The following is a 26,567-nucleotide window of genomic DNA, read 5'->3' as shown; positions in this document are numbered from 1 at the left end:
ACAGCATTTTAGCTTGCACATGATTGGATGATAAAATCATCAGAGCTTCCACTTATTTCAGATCTACCCCTTAGATTTAGAGCGACTGTACTTCCAAACACACTTTCAGTGCACTTTCAAGTGCACTTGCAGTGTAAAGTGGATTTACCTATTATAAATAACCCCCTATATTTTTTGGGGTTTCTGGCACTTCAGAGACTTTTAAATATTGAACTTTTATATTATATCTGCATTATCACTATTATCAATAGTGGCATTTGTTACATTGTTATATAAGCTGAAGTTTAGGCTATTTCACTGGATGTATCATGAAAACATTTGCTTTTGGATTGGTTGCTGATTCACATAGTTAACCCCCCTGACGGTATTCCCGAGTCTGGCTCGAGGTGGAATTTTCATACCAAAAGCGGTATCCCCGAGCCAGACTCGGGACTGCATCGCTGGATCCAGGAGGAGGTTTACTTACCTTCTCCCTCGGATCCAGCGTTGTCTCCCCGCTGTACGAGCGAGCCGTATCTCGCTCGATGCATCACATCGCCGATCTCCGTGCCCTGCGAGCGGTGCGACGCACGGGGACGGAGATCGGCGCCAAATTCAAAAAGTGAAACAAACAGTAAACATACAGTATAATGTAATCTTACAGATTACATTGCTGTATGTAAATATTTCACATCCCCTTTGTCCCTAGTGGTCTGCCCAGTGTCCTGCATGCAGTTTTATGTAATAAAACTGTTCTTTATGCCTGGAAACTGGAGATTGCCCATAGCAACCAAAACTGTCACTGTACATCAAAAATGGTTTTAGACCAGCTAGAAAACAGCGATAATAAATTAGAATCACTCGCAGAATTGAGCGATAGCGATTTGTGGGGAGATCCGTCATCAAATACTGAAAAGTAATGACAGTGACAATTCTGCAACTGAGCAAATTTCAGTGTTTTTGATTTGATTACATCATTGAATAATTTTTATTATTGTTATATTATTATTTGGTAAAATTATTTATAATTATTTATTATATTATAATTTATGATTTCATTTTTCAAACTTTATTATACCCGGGATGTCTGCTAGAGTCTGGTTTGGACAGATTTAAGAGAGTTATTCCTAAGAATTGCAGGACTACAATATAAAACGCCAAATTTTCATGCAAAATAATGGTACCGCTTTTAGCACCTAAAATCCGAAATAATCGTACCGCCAGGGAGGTTAATATTTAAGTTTTTTGGGTTTGGATGCTGCAACAGAAGATTCAATAGAAGATTCAATGAGTGTCTATTGTCAGCTTGTTCAGCAAAACTTTGGCTATGAAAGCTAGAAGCAGATTGGTTGTCATGTACAATTACTCCAGATTCTGGCTGCTCCAATCCTAATAAATTCCCCTCTAATGGTTATGCCTTTATACTCCTTCAATGCAAGTCTATAAGTAGGCCAGCTCACTGAAAACAATACACTTCCTGTGTATGATATAGTATCTCAGCCATTGTTAAGCAGGAAGGGTAAGGGGGGTTCAGTGGAAGATAGAGCTCCCTCTAATAACTAATCTTCCAATTTTTATATCTTAAACTATACAAAAAAAATGCGGAAGAACAAGCACAGAAAAATATGAAAGTCATATCCAAAATGTCTTTAAGGTAAACACGGCATTAATAACTCAAGATATTGTTCTCTGAAAATATACAGTATTTTTACTTAGAGATGGAAGCGCAAAGGACTATTGTTCAGTTTGACTGAGAACTCCCTGGCTGCTTTTTAAGTCTGCTCTGTAATATCCCTCCTCTCACCTTGTATTGTTTATGGCGGTTTGTGGACTGAAATCCAGCCATTTAGACACAATAGGATTGATTTATTAAAGCCAAATAGGCTGTTTGCTTTGCAAGATAAGTTGTACTTTGCAAGGTAGTTTTCCACAGAGCTTTGTGAATGAAGTGAAGCTCTGCTGACTTCCAATCATGTGTATGCAAACATTTTTTTGATTGGGTATTCTTTAGAAAGTGAAATTTAACCACTAAGGAAAAATTCCTTTGAAAAGCGAACAATGTATTTGCCTTTAGTAGATCATCCCCACTGGTTTCTATAGAACCTTGTTGTTTTCTACATTTATGCCTGATGCCAAATTGAACTAAAATACAATTAGAAATTACAGCTTCTGGTCCTTGCAAATCCTGAGAGCTGTAGATAGGAGACTTGCCTATAAATGAGATCTTTCTAATCCGTTTCCAGTTCTTTCTTTCTTCTTCATTATCCCACCTATATTTCTCTAGAGGATTGTTTCATGTTATCATGCATCTCTGCAATGATAGACAACATGTAAATGTGACCTAAATGTATCTGGTGTGCCAGCTAATAGTATAGCACTATTACGTGTGGTCTGCTGCTGAGAATGCATGATTTCATAGGTGGTTTAGCAGGCAGGCTACTCTAATTAGAATGAGCTTGTAGTCTAGGGAAAGCACATGAATTGCAATTCTCTCTTTGCGTCTCTGAACATTTGGCATTTTACACATCAGCTGGAGGATGGCAGCAGAAATATTCTGCCACTATTTGGGCAAGCAGAAAGCAGGGTTAGGAAAGGATTTAATGTACTTTAGCCTCCAGGATATTATTCATGCAATAAAAATAACAAATCAAATGTCTCGTTTTTCCCCATACTGAGGTTTTATCAGATGTTATTGTTCAAATGTAAGGCTCATGGTACATATTCATTATTTTTACTGCTTATGTAGCATTTAAAGTGGCTCTAAAGCCTGAAGGTTTCATTCTATGCACAAAGATAAAAAAAACCTTCTGTGTGCAACCTCCCTAATCCTTACCTGAGCTCCCCCCAATCCAGCAACATTTACAATAGCCTCAGATGTCCTGGGATTCTCCCTTCTCATGGGCTGAGACATTGTCAATCACAGCCAGTGACCCAATGAGGAGAGAGCAGGGGTGGGCAAAAGCCACGGCTCTATGTGTCTTATGCATGCATAGAACAGTGGCTTGGGAGCGAGCGCACAGCGGTGCCCCAGGGCAAGCAGCTTTCTCTGGGGGCATTACTCTAGGAGCGGCCAGAAGCATCAACGGGGGACCCAAAAATAAGAGGATGCTGCACAGAGCAGGTAGGTGTAACATGTTGTTTTTTTTTATTATTATTATTATTATTATTATTATTATTTTAAAACAAACATTAATACCACTTTAAACAGTGCTGAAAAAGAGAGATGAGCATATCTGTCTTAATCTTACAGTAAATCATATTAAAGCCTATTTAGGTTGAATCCTGTTAGTAAATTCTGCCCTTTTCACAGATAGTGGACAAGCTATTGTCAGAAATAGCATGGGAACCCCAGGCACTGTACCAATGCCATAAAATAGCATACAGCAAGGAGAGAGTCCTTTTCATCTGACTTCAAGGTCAACATAGAAAAAAACATAAATACTTAAAATCACGAGTTGGGAAGATGCCTCAAAGCTGTACATGGTGTTACAGGACAGTACAATTTTCATAGACACCCTCAGCAACAGCTTAAAGTGACAGCACATATTTGGCTGTGAAATTGTTTCTTCTACAATTATCCTGGATTACATACAGCAGCAGCATCCCAATCCTAATCATTTTAGTTCGAAAAGGGGCTTTTCTTAGGTAGTTTAGCAGAGATACATGCTTTCTCATCAAACAGTAATAGGCCTGTTTTGGCTGGAAAAAATTTTACTAATAGTTTGCTGAAGCTGTCCATGTCTTTGCTGATGCAAAAATTGCCCTGCTGCTGGCCATTTTCTATCAAACTCTCATTAAAGAGGAAGTAAATGCTGGTGGGTTTTACTTCCTCTTTATTTCCCTGCAAAGGTAAAGCATAATGGGCTACAAAAAAGCATAACGGACTACTCTGCACCACAGAGTAGCCATTATGTGTCACTTACCTGAAAGCGAAGCCTGCGATATCACCGCTGTCACCACTAGCAACGAGTGGTTCACCTCCTTCCTTCTGAGGCTGCGAACTCTGGCTCTGTGACTGGCCGGAGTCACACGATGTCACTTCCACGCATGCATGTGGGAGCCACCAGTCGTGGCATGACCCCTATTACAAACGGCACAATCTGGCCTTTCTAAAGTGCGCATGTGCCATTGGCGTGTGGCTTTTTTGTAAATATCTCCTAAACCGTGAAGACACAGGGTACAGGTAGGTGTTTCTATTCAAAAATGAATAGACTACATAATTAGGGAGGAGGGAAATGGGCAAAGTATGGTTCCCTGGACGTTCAGTAAACCTGATGGGCAACGTATAAATCCAAAACTTACCCCACCGAAGTCTACAGGAGGAAAATCTTTTCGTTTTTTTATAGACCTTTTCAAAGTTAATTTTTTCATTGTTCAATATTTTTATCTTGACAATGGGAAAGTCACTTAAACAACAGACATCAATAGTAAAGTAGCCCAAACAGTGGATAAGCAATTGAGTGTGACATCTGCTAGAGGAACTATTGACCAACAGTACAAGCAGAGGGGTTTGGAAGGAAACAGCAGTAAGGTACAAGGTGAATAATGCATATTATGCATTTCTTATGCCCCATACACATGATCGGACCCTTCGACCACAAAATCCGTCAGATTTTTTCAGATGGATTTTGGCCAAAACTTGTCTTGCATACACACGGTCGCACAAAGTTGTCAGAAAATCCGATCATTCCGAATGAGGTGACGTATAAAACGTACGACGTCACTACGAAGAGGCCAGTAGCCAATAGCTTTCGTCCCCAAATTTATTCTGAGCATGCGTGGCACTTTGTGCATCGGAATTCTATACACATATGATCAGAATTTCCGACCGTGTGTACGGGGCATTACTCTGCATTTGCAGAGTAAGAAATGGCTGTTCAGGCATGAAGTATAGCAGAATAAAAGCAATGACATAGTAGGAAGCAGGGGCAATAAAATATAGGGATAGAGAAAAGAAGGGGACTTCCTGAGGGTCTAACCGAAACCTGAATAAAAGGTATCCAATTATATCAAAGGCATGGATATTAAGGGAGCAACAGAGAGTTCTCGAAATGTTGGAGCAGAAAATGATTCATCTAAGGTTGCCACAACTTAGCATACTTCGCTATTCTGTTTCAAGGTGAATTTTTAAGCTTTTATTAAAAAGGAAGCTGGCAGAAGAATCATGCTGCCAATGTTTAGGCAAGCAGGAAGCAGGGTTAGGAAAGTATTCAATGTAATTTAACCACCAGGATATTTTTCATGCAATAAAAATAACAAATCAAATGTCTCTCTTTTTTTTTTTCCATCCTAAAGTTTCAGCATAGAGAAATGCTAGAATGTTTTATCAGATGTTATTTTCCTAATTTAAGACTCATGGTACATATTCATTATTTTTACTGCAGGTGTAGCATTTAAACAGTGTTTCAACTTTTACTACAATTTAGAGAAGTAATAAAAAGTTAGGGTTCCTCTATAGTTAAACGATTTAAAATCCTAAAACTGCAATAACCATGAAAAGAATGTTAAGCAGTTTTAAGGTAAGGGTGCCATTTTCTGCTGTTCATCACCTGTAAAATGCTTTCCAAAACCATTCCAAAACCATTAACGTGTCAGTCTTGTGACATAGCACATACCGTAGATGTTCGGCAGAAGTAGCTTAATTTATCTATCAAGTTTAATAAATTATATCTACTTTCTAAAGCAAGTTGTCCTTGAACTAGACTACTTTTCTTAAAGGATAAGCAAACCCCAAAATGTTATATATATATATATATAAATATATATATTTATAATTGCTGATGAGAGTGGTACATTAATTCAACACCACTGCAAGATTGTTTATTGCTTGGGCATGTAGTTGAGCATTATCTGTGGCATATGAATTAGTCAACAATTGGCACTCGCAGCCAAGTAATATATAAAGACATCAGTAACATCTTTTGGATTGTTTATTGGGACCCCATATACACTCTCAAGGTTCTTGCACTGTGTTTGTGTGTTACCTTTTAACTTCTTCTACACTCAAGTGGATATCTACAGCAACATGGGACTACTTCAGTTACTGCTGCCTAATAATGTTCAGTGCCTTGGTATATTGGTTGTGTTTTTTTTTTTTTTTACTTGAAAAATCTCCTTTCATGTTATGAGCCTTGGCCATCTCTTCCACAATGTCCTGGATTCCCTGCATGTTTTGCAGCTTCTCCTTTGCTGTGTACTTTTAATTTGCGAGGACTGATATATATATATATATATATATATATATATATATATATATATATATATATCACAGTATTTCACAAAAGTGAGTACACCCCTCATATTTTTGTAGATATTTTATAATATCTTTTCACGTGACAACACTGAAGAAATTACACTTTGCTACAATGTAAAGTAGCAAGTGTGCAGCTTGTATAACAGTGTAAATTTGCTGTCCCCTCAAAATAACTCAACACACAGCCATTAATTTCTAAACTGCTAGCAAAAAAAAGTGAGTACACCCCCAAGTGAAAATGCCCGAATTTGAACCAATTAGCCAGTTTTCCTCCCCGGTGTCATGTGACTCATTAGTGTTACAAGGTCTCAGGTGTGAATGGGGAGCAGGTGTGTTAAATGTGGTGTTATCGCTTTCATTCTCTCATACTGATCACTGTAACTTCAACATGGCACCTTATGGCAAAAACTCTCTGAGGATCTGAAAAAAATAATTGCTGCTCTACATAAATATGGCCTAGGCTATTAGAAGATTGGCAAGACCCTGAAACTGAGCTGCAGCATGGTGGCCACGACCATACAGTAGTTTAACAGGACAGGTCCCTCACATAATATTATCATTTACAGAGGTTATAACACATTTCCACCAGCCATAAAGAGCAGCACCAAGACCTACCATATTACACTTTTTTCATTTCCACTAAGAACAGGCCTCGCTATGGTTGACCAAAGAAGTTTGCTCAGCATCATATCCAGAGGTTGTCTTTGGGAAATAGATGTATGAGTGCTGCTAGCATTTCTGCAGAGGTTGAAGGGGTGGGGGGTCAACCTGTCAGTCCCGTCCTCAGACCATACGCCGCACACTGCATCAAAATTCTCTGCATGGCTGTCATCCCAGAAGGAAGCCTCTTCTAAAGATGATGCACAAGAAAGCCTGCAAACAGTTTGCTGAAGACAAGCAGACTAAGGACAAGGATTACTGGAACCATGTCCTGTGGTCTGATGAGACCAAGATAAACGTATTTGGTTCAGATTGTGTCAAGCGTTTGTGGAGGCAACCAGGCGAGGAGTATAAAGACAAGTGTGTCTTGCCTACAGTCAAGCATGGTGGTGGGAGTATCATGGTCTGGGGCTGCGTGAGTGCTGCCAGCACTGGGGAGCTACAGTTCATTGAAGGAACCATGAATGCCAACATGTACTGTGACATACTGAGCAGAGCATGATCACCTTCCTTCGGAGACTGGGCCGCAGGCAATATTCCAACATAATAACGACCCCAAACACAACTACAAGGCAACCACTGCCTTGCTAAAGAAGCTGTCGGTAAAGGCGATGGACTGGCCAAGCATGTCTCCAGACCTAAGCTCTATTGAGCATCTGTGGGGCATCCTCAAATGGAAGTTCAGAGTTGTCTTATGAAAAGATATAATAAAATATTTACAAAAGTGTGAGGGGTGTCACTTTTGTGAGATACTGTTTATATCCCATTTCAGCTTGCAAAACTCTTCCTGTCAGCATCCATAACGTTCAGAGGGCAGGCTCTGTGAAATGTGTGACACAGCAGTGCCTACTCACAAGGCATAGTGCATATCTATCACAAAATTGCAGGAAGTAAATGTGTGGGGATCTTCACAAAGTACATTTACAAACTTCAAGATTATTCAGATTAATGGGAATAATTAATATTAATATTTAACAATTGAAGTACATTGTAGAAATAAATAGATGATTGTAAATTTTGACACTCAATAAACGTTAAATGTGGTAGCTGCAGTCGTTTTTATTTTTCAGGTCAAGAACATTTTCAGCAAGTACAGAAAATACATAATAATCATACCAAAAATGTGTCTTTGTCACTTCCTGTGACAATTGTCTACTGTAAACATCGTATTCCCCCATCTCCTATATAATGGGAGTGAGGAAGGGCAGATATATTTGTAGTCCAGCCAGGGTGACAGCCATAGCTACCTCTATGGTTTTAGTGAAGAAGTGAGTGGAGCCACCAAGGGTCATGAAGTGTGTTGTTGACAGAATTACTAGGTCTTATTAATCGGTTTAGACATACTTTAAGTGCAAGTGCCTTACTATACTTGCATAGAATGAAAAGAACAGTGCCCAGGTTGCTTTGCAGTTTCCTAGCTTGTACATTGTATTACACAGAACCAACTCCTGTAACATGTCACATTCTCACTTCAACCACCAGCGTAATGATGATGAGGTCCAAAATTGCCTGTTCCCAGCAAATTAGAAGACCTTAATCATTTTTTACAGATACAGTAGATGGATAGATAGATAGATAGATAGATAGATAGATAGATAGATAGATAGATAGATAGATAGATATCACTCCTCAATCAACTGTAGATCAAATCAGCATTGACCCAGTATATTGGGGTTAATAATAGAAGATTCTTCCTCTTACAAACTAATTGCAGGCTATAAACTGTTGTGTCATGACTAATTGCTCTTCATTAATAACTTTTCTGAGCTGTTGGTTCCCATCATTGATCCAGAAGTTAAACTTGGGGGTAGACAGAGACCTCTTTCATGGAAAGGGACATTGCATAAAGTATTTGCTTGTTTATCATTTTGAAATACAAGAGAGGACATAATATTTTACCATTATATATCACATTGGGTTATCAGCCCCTATATTTTAGAAATGTACTAGTTTACCTATTACCATAGGTTACATAGTACATAGGTTGGACTTGATGGATTTGTGTATTTTTTAAACCTCACCTATGTAACTATGTGACCAGCCTCTACTGATCCAGCCTCCAAATATGGAGAAAAAATAATAATTCCTCTGGTCAGTCAAATGGAAAAGCTGTAAGGGTATTCAAAGTTATCAGTCTACTCTTCAGCTTGTGCAAGTGTTGGTAATTAATTATTATTAGCTGTCATGGAGAGAGGGAGTTCACTGAAAATTAATATTTCAATACTAGAAAACACCTGAGGGTTGATTAACCTGCCTTCTTTTTACATCTCAAGTGTAATCCACAGATAAGAAGTCTCTTTGTTGTTCTGAATTTAAACCTACCCCTGGGCTAATTATAAAGGTCTCACATTCTTAGTACTGGATACTAAAATTGTTGATTTATCTTACATTGTGAAAAATCTATGAGTTCTTTTATACCACTTTTTTTGTCTTTTACATCTTTTATACCAGAGGGCAGTATGGCAGCAGCTAACAGGCATTTAAAAGGAAATACTGTCTTCTTTCAGTGCCTGTTTATTTTTTAAAGTGCAAATCTACAATTTTACATTGCAGGACTGCTCCACAAGTGCAAGCCAAGCGTTTGGCTCACAGTTGCAGATAGGCCCCATTGATCTCTGTTGGCAAGTTTGACATAAGGTCAGGAGCGGGTGCACAGATCTGAATGCAGACACTGTACATTCGGAACTATGCACCTGCTCCTGTCCATAAGTCAGATTTTGACATGTGACTGTGTCCGTGCATCCAATGGGTCTGCATCCACTTCTATGGCTGAATGCACACAGAGTGGATGCATATGCAGCAGACAGTGGCTCAGATCAGAGAACAGGTCTGATTATCACCTGTCCGAATGAGCCTTTTAAAGTACATGACAATGTATCAGCACTATATATATATATATATATATATATATATATATATATATATATATATACAGGGGTCAAGTCCTGGGGAAAAAAGTGTGGGAACTCCCACCCAAGATCCACTCCCCCACCAAAAAAAAATGATACGCTCATATGCACGAACACTTCAAAAGTGGTATTTTTCATCCAATTTTCGTATTGTGTGTATGAAGCTTAACTGTTAGTACATAAAAAAAAACAATCCTCAATAAACATAAATACGGTAATTCTCTGAATAATCAGCATTCATTCAATTGTGCTTCCATGCAAATGTGAACATCATGTTCTGATCTTTATTGGGGAATGTTATTTTGTGTATATAGTGTTTATGTGGTGAATTTACACTTTTCATTGAACAGAGTTTGGATAACACAGGGTTAAACGGAAAGGTCATAAATTAACTGCACATTATCTGGACAGAATTCTTGGGGAGATAGTGATGTGTTCCTGCAGATGTATGCTAGCTTGGAGAGCTGCAAACTCTGCAGGGCTCCAACACACACTCACTGCTATTCCAACCCTTCACATATTTCCACATATACTTCCCTCCTGGCATTAAACTTTGCCAGGTATTGTGCTCAGCTTACCACCCCAAACTGATGTTCCTCCCTCAGCTCACCTCTCTCCTTGCATGTCCTGTGAGCAGAATAGCTGTGCTCCTCCTCTAGGTTCTCTTATCATATGGCACTGAAGATAGAGGGGGGGGGGGGGGATTCAGTGGGACACACAGAGCAAGTATGCAGGAGACTGGGGGGGGTAGATGAGGAGACAGAAAAGGAAGGTACGGCAGGGAGGGGCGCATCACGAGAGGTCTGACTAAATACCTTCTCTTAGAAACAGGGACCTGATCTACCTGTCAGCTAGCTGTGATTGATAGGTAGATCGAAGAGGAAGCTGTCATGGGGCCCCCTACTAGCAATGCCTGAATGGTCAGTCCACCCCTGGTGTGCGGCACTTACTATTGCGAGCTGTGTCGGCGGCTGCTGGTGTAGCACCTGCCACGCAGCTCATATACTTCACATAAGTCTTGCAGGATACAGCTGCTAATGGGAACTGAGTTCCTGTTGTGGAAAAAGTACAGGAACTCCGTTCCCACGCGTTCCCGCAGGACTTGAGCCCTGTATATATATTTATGGTTGTGGCTCTATGACTGAGACAGATATGGATCACATAAACGCGCAACAAGATTTACAACATAAATAGACCTGAAGTGTGCCTTGGTGGTCTGGTATTCTGAAGACAAGATATATATGCTAAATGCTAAATGCTAAATGTATTAAATAATTTGTGGTAATTGCTTCTGAGTTAAGTAAAGTAGAGCTAGGAGGTAAATTCATTATAGTTTTAATACATATTCCAGGTCAGGAAAACACAAGTAATCAATCTTTGCCAGTCAAATTACTTTACATAGTGGCATGGAATCAGAGTGCATCTATCTTTTCAGACAATATAACTAACCTACGTTTATCTCTGGACTTTTATATTTTTATAGTATTGCATAATATGAACATGCTCTAAGAACATGTAATGCTCCTTGGGGTGTCTCTTGGATAAATATTTTTTGCTCTTCAGGTTTAAAGAGAACCAATTGTAATGGGTCCTATTCAGCAATGTGAATCTTTAATTACTATTAGTGTTAGGTAAAATTTAATATTAGTGGGGTAAAACTTGAGCAGTGGAAATTATGAACACAGCAGTTTGATTGTATGAAATAGGAAGCAGAAGAGTGTCTAATATGTTTGATGTTGGATTTCAAACAACCACAGAGAAAATTGTCCATAGGGTCTGCAGTGGGCACAGTGGTGGAGAAAGGTGATGGTTTCATAGTGGTGAGAAAGTAGAGATAACAAAATCTGTCCTAGTTTGATTTACTGAGGGTTTGACAAATTTTGCAAATCTGAACTAGCAGTAGATCCAATTGAAGCTTATATAGGGCAAATCTTGTTAGTAAATTCTACCCATTTTGTAGCACCAATAGGCTAGCTATTTTCAGAAACTAGCATGGGAACCCAGGCTCTGTACCAATACCCAAAGAATAACATACAGCAGATAAAAGGTCCTTTTAATCCAACTTTAAGGTCAACAAAGAAAAAAACCTAAATACTTACAATTACTCATTGGGAAGATGCCTTAAAGCTGTACATGGTGTTAGAGAACAGTACAATTTTCATGGACAGCTCCAGGAAAAGTGTAAACTGGTAGCATATATAGCAGTGAAACATATTTTCTTTCTTTTACAGTTATCCTGGATTACATACAGCAGCAATACCTCAATCATATTCATTTCAGTTTGAAAAAAGGCTTTTTTTTTAGGTGGTTTTAGCAGAGACACATGCTTTATCATCAAACAGTAATAGGCCTGTTTTGATTGGAGGACAGAAATTGACCAATAGTTTGCTGGTGTTTTCATTCAAGAATTGATAGACTATTGTGATTATGGATGAGTTGCAATAGGCAAAGTATGGTTTGCCAGACTTTCTGTAACCTGGCTGGAATTCCATGAATCTCAAACATAGTGCCAAAGCCCAATGAAGTCTATGGAAAGGGACTTTTATAGATTTATTTATTGCCCTTTTCAAGGCAAATTTTTAAGGTTTTATTAAAAAAGGGCATGGGCAGGTGCTAATTTAAACAGCATTTCATTTTTAGTAATAGTCAGTTTTGCTGTAATAGATTGTATACATGTATATATGCTTCACTTCACAGGCAGATTCAAGACACCCCCCAGGCATGTTACGTAAAAAATGTTTGCATTTTTATTATTTTCCTTTATCATTCCCTTAGCATTATCGCAAACAGTGCTCCCCACAAGACATCGTTTTTCAGTTTTTGCTTTGACACATGTCCACCAGGGCAGAACCCAGTTGTCCTATGTATTTTTTTTTACACTCCCTTGCCTATTTCTGATTTCTAATATTTGACTTCTAAGGTAAAGATTTCTAAAATGTGACTTCTGTTATGGTATGGGGTTTGGTTTTAGCATCCAAACTTTAATCAAGTTTGCTGAAACCACCCTGAACCAAATTCTATTATATTCTATTCAACACTATACGCTAAAACATCTGGCTGCATGTTTAGCTCGGGGGACTGAGGGGATGAAATGCATATCATTAAAAGAGGAATAAACCCTTTACACGATCCTTGTGGAAGGTGAGACATACAGATTTGTTGGCACTACTGGGGGAGATTTACTAAAACTGGAGCGTGCAAAGTCTGGTGCAGCCCTGCACAGAAACCAATCAGCTTCCAGATTGTATCGGCAAAGCCTGATTGAACAATCTGAAGTTAGAAGTTGATTGAGTACCATTCGCAGCTGCACCAGATTCTGAATGCATCAGTATTATGCAGGCCATACATGGTCGAATTACGAACAAATTTTATTTTCAAAATCAGAAAATTTGTTTTTTTTGTGATCCGATGATGCCACCATTGATTTTTGAAATTCGGCTGACCAAGCCTTCAATTTCACCTCATGTTGTTACAGAAAAGAATTTTCTTGGCCGGGAATCTTCTTTTCTCTCCATAAATTTTCTTTTATCTGCGTAAATTCTTATTACATTTCTCACACGATTCTCCCATCATTGATTAGAAAATCGTTTGTTTTTCAAAAAATTTCCAACATGTCCGATTCCTCAAATTTTATTTGCGCACGAAAATCGGCTGTTGCTGCAGCCCACTAATGGTGCGAAATTCATACGAAAATTCTTAGATATGATTTTCGAAAGAAAATTCTTTCGAAATTCGAACCGTGTATGGCCGGCATTAGTAAACCTTTCCGGTTTTAATTTGTTTTTCAGTGTAACAAAGCACATCTGATATAAAAAACAACCTTGTTTCACAAGATTTATGATCAATACAGATATACATACTTAGTGAATTTGCATATTAGTTTTTGGTATTTTATAATAATATTGCAAAAAACGACATTAAACCCACAACGTGTTACTGTTACAGTCATTATATATTGTTGAAACATTATTCCTTGGTGTGTTCCCGTAAACATTGTGGATGATTGATCAGAATACACTAACAATTTTGGCCCTGGGAAATATCCATAAATTTTGGATAGGCACAGCAGATGTTGCATTTTGAAAAATTGTATTTGAAAGGCATAGCTTTGCTACTCTTGACAGATTTTATCTGATTTGCAATAGAAAATAGCTTGAAAATAAATAAGGTTTAGGGTAACTCCTGAATCCCACAGATGTATTGTCATAATATAACGCTTAGTGAAGCATCAGAAGGCTATTATATAGGTTTTTACTGTAGCTAGAGTTGGATCATTTTACTGGCAAATGTATAGTATTAATTCACATTTATATTACCTGTCTTTGGAAAAGAACATTCTAAAGTTTGTCAATGAAATGAAATGACAGTTCCTTATACATGGACACATATTACGCACACCAAACCACTTTTTAAAAATGAGGCAAAATGTAATTCGCTGGATATCTCCAGCTTTTTAGATGCTCTCCTAAAATAAACCTTGGGTAAATTAAACTTAGCGTTTAGTGAAATATGCATAAGAAGAGGTTACCTTTGTTGAAAACAGCATGCCAAAATCATTCATGTTTATGTGTGCAACTTGCAGTATTTGTAGCCATACTCTCTCTTTACAATTGTGTATGTGTTGCATTGCAAGGAGCTGTATTACAGTGATTCTAAATACTGACATTTTTTCTTTTATCCTTTTGCTTTTTCTGGTAAAAAACCTTCAGTATGTAGCTCCCCCCCCCCCCCCCCCCAGCTCCCTCTTACACTTACCTGAGCCATATCTAGATCCAGCACTGTACACGAGAGCAGAGCCTCTTTCTGCTCTTTTCCTGCTCATTGGCTCAGACACAGCAGTGGGAGCCATTCGTTCCTGCTGCTGTCAATCCCTGCCAGTGAGGGAGTAGGGGGGTGGGGCCAAGCCGCGGCCTGTGTGTTTTCTGGACCCACAGAGCCATCTCAGGAGCATGCAAGCAGGAGTGCCCCCATAGCAAGCAGCTTGCTATAGGGGCACTTTATGAGGGGGGAGGAGCCAGAAGCAGCAGCGGGTACCCAAGAAGAGGAGGATTGAGGCTGCTCTGTGCAAAACCATTGTTTTGAAAGACACCTGTATAATGGCTGACCTCTGACTTCCGGACGTGACACTCCAGTGATGACATTGCTTAGCCCTGACCCATCTATGTATATTCATGAGGGGGAAATGTGTCTACAACTTTAAAAAAGATGACTAATCTTGTGCACTGGGTTTCAGTGCACATTTTTTGTGAGGGCATTTTTATTATTTTACTAATAAAATTGTGTTATGTGGGATTACTACATGGGATGCTAACTACTATGAGGAGTTTTTCATTTCTTTCTTTCTGCTGAGTAGGCTGGATCGAGGGTGAATAGTGATCAAGCTCTTGAGCCTTCAGGTGGATTGCTGCAATATATACAGTGGTGTTTATTATTAAAGGTGAAAAAAAATCCAAACCATCATGGCCCTGTGTGAAAAAGTGATTGCCCCCCTTGTTAAAACATACTATAACTGTGGTTGTCCACACCTGAGTTCAATTTCTCTAGCCACACCCAGGCCTGATTATTGCCACACCTGTTAACAATCAAGGCATCACTTAAATAGGAGCTGCTTGACACAGTAAGGTCCACCAGAAGATCCTTAAAAGCTACACATCATGCCGAGACCCAAAGAAATTCAGGAACAATTGAGAAAGTAATTGAGATCTATCAGTCTGGAAAGGGTTATAAAGCCATTTCCAAAGCTTTGGGAATCCAGCGAACCACAGTGAGAGCCATTATCCACAAATGGCGAAGACATGGAACAGTGGTGAACCTTCCCAGGAGTGGCCGGCCGCTTAAAAATTACCCCAAGAGCGCAGCAAGACTCATCCAAGAGGTCACAAAAGACCCCACAACAACGTCCAAGGAACTGCAGGCCTCACTTGCCTCAGTTAAGGTCAGCGTTCATGCCTCCACCATCAGGAAAAGACTGGGCAAAAATGGCCTGCATGGCAGAGTTCCAAGGAGAAAACCACTGCTGAGCAAAAAGAACATCAAAGCTCGTCTCAATTTCTCCACAACACATCTTGATGATCCCCAAGACTTTTGGGACAACATTCTGTGGACCGATGAGACAAAAGTGGAACTCTTTGGAAGGTGTGTGTCCAAGTATATCTGGCGTAGAAGGAACACTGCATTTCATAAAAAGAACATTATACCAACAGTAAAATATGGTGGTGGTAGTGTGATGGTCTGGGGCTGTTTTGCTGCTTCAGGACCTGGAAGACTTGCCGTGATAAAAGGAACTATGAATTCTGCTGTCTACCAAGAGATCCTGAAGGAGAATGTCCGATCATCTGTTCGTGTACTCAAGCTGAAACGAACTTGGGTTCTGCAGCAGGACAATGATCCTAAACACACCAGCAAGTCCACCACCGAATGGCTGAAGAAAAACAAAATGAAGACTTTGGAGTGGCCTAGCCAAAGTCCTGACCTGAATCCTATTGAGATGTTGTGGTATGACCTTAAAAAGGCCGTTCATGCTCGAAAACCCTCTAATGTAACTGAATTAGGACAATTCTGCAAAGATGAGTGGGCCAAAATTCCTCCAGGACGCTGTAAAAGCCTCATTGCACGTTATCAAAAAACGCTTGGTTGCAGTTGTTGCTGCTAAGGGTGGCCCAACCAGTTATTAGGTTTAGGGGGCAATCACTTTTTCACACAGGGCCATGATGGTTTGGATTTTTTTTCACCTTTAATAATAAACACCTTCATTTACAAATTGCATTTTGTTTTTACTTGTGTTGTCCTTGACTATTGTTTAAATTGGTTTGATGTTCCGAAACACTTAAGTGAGACAAACATGCAAAGGAACAGGAAATGAGGAAGGGGGCAAACACTTTTTCACACCACTGTAGATCCCAGTCTTACTGGGAAAGCGCATGGTGACCTTACCTGAGTGTAGATCATACCTGTGAGGTAAGAGGCAGCTGAGACAGGGACACACCAGTGGAGCAGGTTTTTCATTTGAAGCACTGTGATGGAATGATATGATCAATAATTTGTTGCACAAAATATTTAAAGGAGAAATATCCATTGTTTAAAGATTAATGTCGCTATATTATATTAAGGACTAATGCGCCCTTTTTTAATATAACCTTATGTTGGATGCATGTTTGTGCACATTAACGACTGAATATATTTATATGAATTGAACACATAATTTTATAGTTTTTTTATTTTATTTATTTGGTTATTTTTTATTCATGTATTATTTGTTACGCTGCACTTTTTGAATTTGATTGTGATTTGTGTTATGGGAACACATGACAGTGGTTGGCTGCAACATTTATGAATTTGTTTGTTTTTTTACACTGAGATTGTTACTAGTTGGTGAGCATGGAGGTTTTTTTGTCTTTTGTATTTATATATGTCCTAATTAAATACTTGAAACATTGTGATTAATAAAAAATGTATTAGCAGGGAATATGGTGACCTCACCACCACATAAAAGTCACCCTGTTAAAAGGACAATGGGGAGAGAGCTCCAAGTAGTCATATCCCTGCTCTAATGCAGTAGTTGGTTTCCAGCTGCACTGTTTATGGCCGGAGAGAGATAGAAGCGCACACAAACAAGCAGAAAGCCAGCATTGCATAGGGAAGGTATTGCAAACCTTGTGTCACATTACAGCTGATATTATTTGGCATAGCACAACAAGTACTGTTCAGAGAGAACAAAAACATTGGCTTTGGCCAACCTCCACTGTTCTCATTATTTTTGGATTTTCTTGCTGTTTTTCTATTTGGCTCTTGTCTTTTTTCCTCCTGTCTGAATTATTTTAAAATGATCATTAGCTTTGGGCTGGGTAAAGATGATTTAATCGTTTTGTGTGCTACTCCAGATGTTCTTGCATCCAAAGAATTGGTGTGTGCGCCTCATGCATTCCCATGTGAGAGAATCTGAATTTGTACTTGCATATATGCACTCTTATATTGTAAGCTCTAATGAGTAGGGCCCTCTGATTCCTACTGTATTAAATTGTATTTTAATTGTACTGTCTGCCTTTATGTTGTAAACTCTGCGTAAACTGTCAGCGCTATATAAATTCTGTATAATAATTATAATAATAATAATTCACAAATGTTTATGGAATATTTAGTAGAAAATTGTAGAACAATTCTGCAAACAGTAAAAAATGTCCCCTGTTGCTGTTTGTAACTCCGAACTCTATTTGAAATGTATTTTGCCAAATTTATCACAGTATTTGTCACTGCCACAGACAAATGATAATAGTGATTTGCCAGTCACCAAACACAGTACACATTAAAAGGTTTTTTTTTCTTCTTTTAAATGATGCCCCTCATGGCACAATGACATTATATAAGCAAATAGTCTATATAAAAAGATTGTAGATCACTGAATTTTGAAATGTATACTTTTATATGTATTTCTTATTTAAATGAGTAAATATACTGCATGTTGCCCAGTCTACAGAGGATAACACACTTTCACACCACTAGACACAACTAAAACTGACACAATCCTTTCAGTTTTTTTCAAGAGAATGTACTACAATGCATAATGTATAACGGTTTAACATTGTGTGAAGTGTTACATTGTCAAGCAGAGTTTTTCAAAAAAGTGATCAGTTAAGTGCATATAGATAATAAAATAGTCTTTAAGGAAGGTCAGGTCATTTTATAAATAACTCGGATTGCTTTCACTGCATTTAGTTTATACTGTACACAAGAACAGTTAGAATATTTTATATAAGATAAAAATAATATATATATATATATATATATATATATATATATATATATATACTGCAACTGATATGTAATATGTGTTTTAACAGCACAAGCTAACACGTGATATTTTGCATATAACAATGGCTGTAATTAGGATTAAACATTCAACTTTAATGTATTTATATATGTTTAACTAGTTCTGTTTGATCTTATTTTAGTTTACAGTTTTTTTTTATAGTAGTGTTATAATAAAACTCAGAAATGCTAGATGCTACACAAGGAATGATGGCTGTAATTAAGATTTAACTTGCGAGTTAAATTTTGTTCTGTATGTTTTTCTAATTCTCTAATTATCTTTACTGATCCTGTTTTGTTTTTTCTATTTTTTTATTTTTTTTGTATTCTTAATTCTAAAAGTATTAATTAGGTAATATTAGTCAGGTTTTTTGTGGCTAATGATGACGTAAAACATCAATTAAAGTTCAAAGGGATAAAAAAGTAAACAATTGTGCAAAGATTATTGGGTATTTGAGAGGAACATGGCCCAGTATGAAACTACTTCTGTCTGCAGTGTAATTTCTATTTTATACATACTCTATTTCTCTCTCTCTCTCTCTCTCTCTCTCTCTCTCTCTCTCTCTCTCTCTATATATATATATATATATATATATATATATATATATACTGTATATATTGTTTAGTAACTATATACTTATTCCTTAATCTAGGCCTTTATTTTTAGATTCATAACATTAAGTAAGCTTTTAAAAATATTTTTAGTATCACTTTCACATTTGCACACAAATTTAGTATCCATTCACAAAGCATTAATCTAGTACTAAGCAGCTGCAAACAGTTTGCTTATGGTGGTAGAAAGTACTAGACTGTTTTTCCTTTCATGTTCTCATGCTTCTGTTGCAAATTGAAAATTTTATTCACTTGGCATATAAATACTTTCAAGTATGTTAATGCTTGGTAAGTTGCGAGGTGCTCATGGTGTACTGGTGTACTAATTCTTATAAATTATGTTTTGGAGTTCTATAAGCAACTATAGATAAAACAAAACTAGTTTGTGAGAAAAGATACTTTAATGATTCACAGGAGCATTGCCTGGATTGTAAAAGACCTTGGGGCACCCCTGGGAACCCAAAAGAGAGCAGCAATGCAGCATGAAGCGTTTACAGTGGGAGAGACTAAAAGGGGCATGATTAATAAAAACTCAAGCATCTTTGTACTCATTAAATATGCTTTGATTTGCTGTGACACAAACAAAAGTCTCACAGACACGAACAAATCTCAGTACAATCATTTTTAACCACTTGCCGACCAGCGCACGCCAATGAACGTTTGCAGAATGGCACAGACAGGCAAATGGGAGTACAGGTACGTCCCTTTAAATTTACTGCCGTCCCATCAAGTGCACACGCTGGTCGGGAAGTCCGTGAGTCCGATTGTGGGTCCCGCGGGCTCAATCACAGTGGGGATACCCGTGATTGTCTTACGGGGAGGAAGAACAGGGAGATGCTAATGTAAACAAGCATCTCCCCCTTCTGCCTAGTGGAAGTGTCACTGATCTCTGCTCCCTGTGATCAGAGCAGAAATCAGTGATGTGTCATACACAGCCACATTCCCTCACAGTTAGACACACTCCCCAAGGCTCACTTAACCCCTCCCACACCCTAATGGTTAAACCCTTTGCTGCCAGTGTCATTTACACAGCAATCAGTGCATTTGTATAGCACTGATTACTGTATAAATGGCAATGATAAAAATTATCCCATATTTTGTAAACGCTTATTGTGATTTTTTTTACCAAGAATATATAGAAGAATATGTATTGGCCTAAACTGAGGGAAAAATGTTTTTTTTATATATTTTTGGGGGATATTTATTATAGCAAAATGTAAAAAATAATGCTTTTTTTCCAAATTGTCGCTATTTTTTTGATTATAGTGGAAAAAATTAAAACCGCAGGGGTGATCAATTAACACCAAAAGAAAGCTCTATTTGTGGGAACAAAAGGATGTCAATTTTGTTTTGGAGCCACGCCGTACGACCGCGCAATTGTCAGTTAAACTGACGCAGTGCCGGATCGCAAAAAGTGCTCTGGTCTTTGGCCTGCAAAATGGTCCGGGGCTTAAGTGGTTAAAACCTGAAACACTACAATTACAAAGTATTTTGTTCACATTGGAAATCAAAGAGCCAACATTTTTCTGAGCTTACCTTAAGAAATAACTTCATTAAAATAGTCAGGGACTGCATAGCAACCAACAACTGTAGAGACAATAAATATTTTGTCAGAAGCATATTTTGCCAGGGACCATTTTCATCTTCTCTCTGTATTCTTCTTGGTTGCATAATCTTTGTCTATCTTGATTGGCATGCACATAGTTCATTTCTCCTGACACCTAGGGAATGTCTATATCGTACACATACTGTATATATCCTACTTTTTATCTTCCATACCAAAAAAGTAACATTTTCATATTGTCATTGAGCAAGAAGGCCAAAATCACATTTACCTAAACTACTCTGCAAATTCATATAATCTAAAGAATGTGTTTCTTTTAATTTAAATAATCCCCCTTCTCAAAGTAAAGCACTATAAATTAAAATATAATCAATTAATCAATAACATTTTGCTTAATGTACCGCTGCCAAAATCTTTTGGAGAGGCACATATGGCTTGTAATTGCTTGTTTGAAAAAAATAAGGGAATAGCAAATAGAAACAATTTGGGCAAAGTACAGATATGAAAGCCAGAATGGCCTTCAAGGGACTTCTCCTAACCTCATACTGCCAATTTAATACCACTAATTTAACATATTATATGTGATTAACTCGTTATATATGATTTCCCATTGTTGTTTTACTTTAAAAGAATAAGAAGCATATTTCTGCTATATAGTTTCATGAACAGAAATGCCAACCCCACCAATGTTTTTTTACAGATAAAACACGGAAAAGCATTTGTTTTTACTGATAATCCAAAACATTAACTATACCCACAACAAGTAATCAATTTGGCTTTACAATCAAATATTCAACAGAATATGAAAGTGTAGCTTGGCTAGAATTCTGAAAGACCTGTAGCACCTTGGGACACAACAGAAAAGCAAAGTTCTAGCGCACTGTGGCAGATGGTGGGCATGGACAGGTTTGATCTAATGATAGAAGAGAGGAAAGGAAAGAGAGAAAGAGGGAGGGAAGAAAGCAGGAAGTTATGGAGGGGGTAGAGATGGGGGACAGATACATTTTGACTGAAGAGAGGGGGCAAAAAGGAGTAGAAGTGAGAGAGGGAGCACCGGTAAGGAGAAGGGAGAGGAGGGAAATGGGGAGAAAGAGGGGAAGAAAGAGCGGGAAAGAAAAAGTGGAGGGAAAATGGGGATATGGGTGCTTAGGGTACACAATGTGTTAATTCACAACATTTATAGTTCACCCATAAATTATGGACTTCCTCGGGGGTTAGGGTAAGTTACCAAACTTGGCCTTTCACAGGATCAGGAGTGCATTGGAAGCAAGCAGTCAGCATCCAGTTGAGCACACTAAGTTTTAAATCTGCCATCTGCATGCCCAAACAATCCCCTTCACTCACACAGCATGAACTTGCAGTAGAATATTTCATTGCACACTAGATGTTGGAGTATGAACAGACCAGGGGATGAGATGAAAGGGAAAGCAGATACAGCCTGTGACCGCTTCATGTAGGAGTGGGAGGTGCTGAAGGACTAGGAGACATTGTCATGCAGAGAGACTGACTGAATGTGTTTAAGTATGGTCTCCAATTCATAAAATAACCATAGTTTTCACTTATATACAAATGTATAAACCACATTAGCAGATTTGTGAATGAATTCAGCACTTACACTTCTAGAACTATCAAATTAGATTTATGCTATGGAATAAACCCTTTTATGTTGCTGCACAGAGGGGATATAAGCAGCGTAAGAGGTCGCAAGAAACAGATGGTAACTTTGAATTAAAGCTGAAACCTGGACTACACGAATATTGTCTAAATTGTCTAAATAAATAAATTGTCTAAATATTGTCTAAAGCCATGTGGTACTTCAATTATTACTTGAACAAGGGTGCCCTTTGGGTATTTCTTTCAAATCTGTATGTAATCCAGCATGAAACAACTCTTGCACTTTGGCTCAGTGCAGCAGATTCCTGTAGAGAAGACCAGTACCTGTTGTTTCATTCCTTGTGCAAGATGAATAGTCTTGTATCTGCCCCCCTGTAGTTTTCTGTGGGCATCCAGGAGGTTGAGGACCTGCTGGGTCCAGCCCACATCTCTGCCTATTGCTTGGTCGATGCACAGAGCAATGATAATGCCACCATTTTTTTTTTTTTTTTTTACAAACTAATAATAGGGTTTGCTAAAGTAAGAAAAAATTGTGCATTGTTAATTTTGAAACCCCTTGTGGGTTAAAGTGGAACTTCACTCTTCCAACCAACGTTGATTATTTTTCATCTTCATACTGGTAGCATTAATAAATAGATAGGAATGTATATCATATTTAGGTGTTTTAAACTTTTGTTTTTAAACATTTCTTTAGTAACTTTCTGGTTTCTGGCCTAGGCAAATGATGTCATACACGCCAGGAGTCTTCAGGAGGGGAGCAAAAGAAGGGGGGGGTTTTCTCAGCTAAGCATACCCTCCTGCATGCATGCCTGAGCAAGGGAAGGTGAATTCCAGGAAGTAAATGCTACTTAAATCATCTGCCCTCACTCAAGATGGCCAGAAATGCTAGGGGATGTTTTTCAAAGTGATTTCTCAACAAAATAAAGAATAGAAACATGGATGGATGGGATGAGTTTGCTTTTAATATTGAACATGAATTAAATTGTGTTTTTGGTTTGAAGTGCTCAGATGCAGTGAAGATCCACTTTAAGGAAGATACATTAGTTCAGTAGCACCAATCTTAAAGTTTATATCATATTGTACCAAAAAGATATTGTTCCCTTGTGGTTACTTACACACACTCCCCTGTTAGAGGGCAACAAAGTGTTCAGCTTCACCTTTAACTCTCACTATTGTTCTAACAATAAGCGCACTTAATTCAGAAATGTTTTATTTTAAAAAATGTTATTTATAATATTTATGTATATCTGTCTTATACAAACATTAAAAAAACACAATTTATTTAACAACTAAAATATATGTGGGTCATGGAAAACCAGTCAAATCCAAGATTGTTTCAATAATGCTGATCTACAGAGTGTTATAATCACACATTGTTACTCATTAGTCTAAAAAAAATATTTAGTCACGTTCATTGTGTTTACCCATAAAATCTACCTTCAAAGTACAAAAATATGGAAATGATATTGAGATGGAAGTAAACATTTGTTTTAACGTTAGGCTACATTTTGCTTTGAAGTCCATTGGAAGAATAAATTTCACTGTCAGAATAAATCTTGCCTTGGCAGGCTCAGCTCTTTTAATGGGTGCATCCCTTGCAACTAAGATTTCACCATCTGTTCTCTGCAAAATTACCAATGCAGACAAACCATAATTTAGGGGAGCATCATAAAAAAGTTAAAATAACATATCAGAATGCATACTTTGTTCATACAGCAGGCATCTGTTCATCTTACTTATTACCCAGATATAAATCAAGAGAAAATAAGGCTCATAAAAAAAAAGTTATAATGCTTCTTGGGTAGCCAGTATTTAAGAAAACAATGAATTACTGTCTAATCTACACACATTTTCATACATTCATTCTATATCTGTTACATACAAATGTAGATCGGAATACTCTTAAGAAGAAAATTCCATGTAATATCATTCTTATAATTTTTTCGTGTCAGATAGCAAACATACTTCATTAAATCTGCAATTACAGCAGCAGGCTCTATTCCAGAACAATGAAAACAAAGGGGAACTAAGAAGCCTAGAACTGAAAAGCATCCAAGTCTTCATAAAGCCATCGGGGTTAATTATGCCCTTTAGAATTAATATTTGACTCCAGTAGTCAAATTCATTGGCAAACACTCTGACACATAACAATGCTAATGCATGCCGAAATAATTGTATACCGTAACATTTCCAGCAAACACATAATGTAGTATTTATTGTGTTATCAAACTTGCCATTCTTCTAAGATTGGAAAATTATATTGTTCAGTGACTATATGGTATTTTGTCAGGGTTTGTTGCAAAGTACTTTGGGTTACTTGCATTATTCTTTTTATGTTTAGCAAATATAGTGACTAGGAAACTTTCAAGTACAAAGTATGAAGTGAATTAATACTCTAGTTTAATGATTTGTCTAATAGCAGACCCCAATAAAATGCCTGATGGGAACTCTTCACTAATTTCATTTTACTTTGTTTCCAGGACTTTACTTTCTCTGACTTCAAGCATTTCTAAAGGGCTAGACATTTTTTACATTAATGCATTCCCTGCATTAAGGTAAAAAATGTCCTACGAGCTGTATCGTTCCCTCTCACTTTATACTTAACTGATTCTTATCTCGATCCAGTGCTGTGCCCATCTCCAGTGATGCTGGTTTCTCTCTCTCCTCACATGCTCAGAAACTGCAGAAGCAGCCATTGGCTGCAGTTGCTGTCAATCAAATCCTGTAAGGAGTGAGTGGGGGTGGGGCTAAACAGCCCAGCTCAAGAGCGAGCCAGCATGTGTGCCACCATAGGGAGTGGCTTAGTATGGTGGCATACAGAGAAGAGGAGGGGCCAAGTGGTATGGGACCCAGGAATTGGAGGATATTGCACATTGCAGTTAAGTAATAACATGCTTGTTATCTTTTAATATACCTTTCACAACCACTTTAATGCCAGCTGCCATTCCAATTAGCATTTTCCAATGTTCTGTAAAGGTATTCTTACCAGACAGGAGAATACCAGTTGCTAAAGTTTAGACATCAAGCCAATCTATTTATGATGGATTTTGCGGATTCACACTGGGAATACTTTACTGCTATTCACCCAAGTTAAGCCTACTACATGTGTGCTGCAGCTGGCATGAACGAAAAAGGTCTGCCAATCAGCTCCCAGTCAGTGCTCTCACCGGGGGGGGCGTCTCCCTATGAGAACACAATAGCACAACAGGGGGGCTTCTTCTGAGCTCACAGTTTGTTTGTTTTTTGCATTCAGCCCTGCTGGATTGAACGAAAAAAAAAAACTACTAGTGTGTACTAGGCTTTAACAGCATTTGCCCCCATTCCAGTGTTCAAGTCACTTTATTTACAATAGGATTAACTTGGACTAGGCAAATGTTACCCTTCAGGTGGATCTGCCCATAGGAACTCTCCATAGTGCTGAAACTAAGTTTGTATACAGTTCCAGCACTAAGCAGACTAAATGTCACTCTTTTTTTACTGAAATGTATTTTTCAATAAACGAATGAGATGTAAACTCTGACAGTAATCATGTGGCTAGGTTGATCAATGAAACCATGTTGGCGACATGACTTTACTTTTTCACGTTGTTTTATTTTTAAAAAAAAAACATTTTTTTTTGTTTTTTTATTTAAGAAAAATGTGCTTAAGTAGTCCGCATTGTGAAACTTGAGCCTAATTTTGACAAAGGCAACCTAATGTTGGCAAAAACACTCCACTTATCCCTTTGGCCACTTGTCACGGTCACTTAATTCATCATTCATGTCATATTACAGATTATGGAAAGGAGTCCAAAACTGTGAGTGTTTGCAACTTGAAGTAATACTACATACAGCTATTTGGTGATTCTGACTGTTACTATCCATCCATAACTGAAACGCTGTACTAGTATTAATCCCTTAACAGTTTGAAGCTACTCACAGTTTTTTTTCTTAAATATTTCAAACTTCTGTAGCCTCCAGATGAGGTGTGTGGGACCAGCTGTAGCCTGTTTGGTGGCTAACACACTTTGCTCACACCCTATATATAATATATTCTCTGGTACTGAGTGTAGCTATAACTACACCTATTTTACTATTCTGACATTCGCTAGGTTTATGTGATGCACTCAGCCCAGCATACTCCACTGGAATCTGTTATATCTCTGTAAAAAGTTTAAGCTGAAACCACTAAT

Source organism: Lithobates pipiens, unplaced genomic scaffold, assembly GCF_037356315.1.
Source record: "Lithobates pipiens isolate NorthernLeopardFrog02 unplaced genomic scaffold, aLitPip1_a1.2 Scaffold_18, whole genome shotgun sequence".
NCBI lineage: Eukaryota > Metazoa > Chordata > Amphibia > Anura > Ranidae > Lithobates > Lithobates pipiens.
This window is presented reverse-complemented; position numbering follows the sequence as displayed.